The sequence below is a fragment of the Anolis sagrei genome, chromosome 6 (assembly GCF_037176765.1).
Source record: "Anolis sagrei isolate rAnoSag1 chromosome 6, rAnoSag1.mat, whole genome shotgun sequence".
NCBI lineage: Eukaryota > Metazoa > Chordata > Lepidosauria > Squamata > Dactyloidae > Anolis > Anolis sagrei.
Window position 1 is genome coordinate 70,775,379 of NC_090026.1, and position 1,954 is coordinate 70,777,332.

Sequence of the window (1,954 nt, forward strand, 5' to 3'; positions counted from 1 at the left end):
TATTTGTATGTGTGTGTTTTGTTTGGTTGTTTTCTAAACATTTTCTTTTTGAGTTTGTGGTAGGTTGGCCTTGCCAGTAGCATGTACGTATTTCCTCACCACCACAGATACTTCATGCCTTAAATGTAATATGGGAGTTTTTCAAAGGAGACAAAGTGCAAACTATTTAGCACATTCTGTACTTAAAAAAAAAGACTGGTCATGGAAAACACAGACACTTGTAATTCGTTTTTTTCTAAATTTAAAAGAACTAAGTGAAAGATATATTCATTTCTTTTGAATTATTCTTTATTTATCTTCATTAACACATTGGGTCTTTAAAAATTATTTCATTCATTTATATCCCAGATTTTTCTCAGTAATGAGATTCAAGGTAGCTAATGATGTATTTAAAACAACTGTTGTTGTTGTTGTTGTTGTTATTATTGAAATAATTTTTATTGATTTATCACCATTACTACATTTGTTATACATTTGTTATTGCTGTTACATATTATTCAACCACTCTTTAACATTTTATTTTCTTATTTTGCTTTAACATTTTCCCCCCATTTATTCCCCCACCACTGTGCTCCCCTCCCCCCATCTCAAGCCCCAATTTTTACATATCATCTGTCCAAAATCTCATTTCTTCTTGTGACAGTAACTTCCCTTCCTTATTTTTTAAACCATGTACAACAAATTTTCCCCATACAGCATCAAAGTTGCTTTGTTTCCAAGTACCTTTTTTAACCCTTAATATACATGTCAACTTATCATTTATTGCTAATTTCCATGCTTCCTTATACCACTCCTCTATTTGTATATTCATTTCTTTTTTCCAATTCCTTGCTATGAGCAGTCTGGCTCAAGGCAAGTTACAGCACAATTAAAACACATAAACATTGTATTTTTTTTTAAATGTATTTCTATAAAATACATATTAAAATACACAGAACAGAAATTAAACACAAGACACTAGTTAAAAAATCATACTTAAAACTGGCTGTGTTGCCCTGCTGGATTTAAACTACAAAACCAACAATAAATCATAAATAATAATAATAATAATAATAATAATACCTTATTTATATCCCACCACCATCTCCTGAAGGGACTCGGGGTGGCTCACAAAAAGCACACAATAGTGCTGCAACAAAAACAGCATGCATTTGCGTAACAAGATACCTTTTGCATAAAAACAGCATACATTGACATAAAACAACATATTAATATAAATCCTACCAATTTAAATATCAAAGTTATATTAAAACAAATGTATGAAGTTGAAAATATTAAAATTAATTTTAAAAAACTATGTACAAACTATACAAACACCACCACCCAGTATTAAAAGCCCATCCCCATCAGTTATTAAAAGTCTTAACAGCATGAAATGTTTTAATTTAACAACAGAAGGAGAGCAAAGTTGGAGCCATCCTGTCCTTCCTTGGGAGGGAATTTCAAAGCCCGAGGAAATTCTCTCCCATTTTCCCACCAAAGAAGCTTGAAAAGGTGGTGATACGGAGATCCTGATGATCATAAAAAGAGAATGGTATTTCTGGATCCAAGCCATATAGGGCTTTATTGGTCATCACCAGCACTTAATTTTGCCTGGAAATGGAAACTGCTGCAACGAGGGAGTTGTGTGCACCATGTGGCCAGCACCAGTTAACAATCTGGCTGCCAATCTTTGGATCAGCAAAAGTTTCGGAGCAGTTTCAAAGGCATCTGTGCATGGAGTGAATTAAAGTAATCTAAATGGCACAAAACCAAGGCATATGTTGTCATGGCTAGATCCCAATTTCTCCAGGAATGGGCACATTCATCCAAGTTATACAAGGTAGAGGGAAATATGGAAATAGGAGCCGATAGTAGTAATCTGGGGGTAGAGCTCACAACAAAAGTGTTGGTTATCCCCAAGCTGTCTCCTATCTCACCCTTGAGACAACCTCAGCTAGGTCAGGAATGGAGA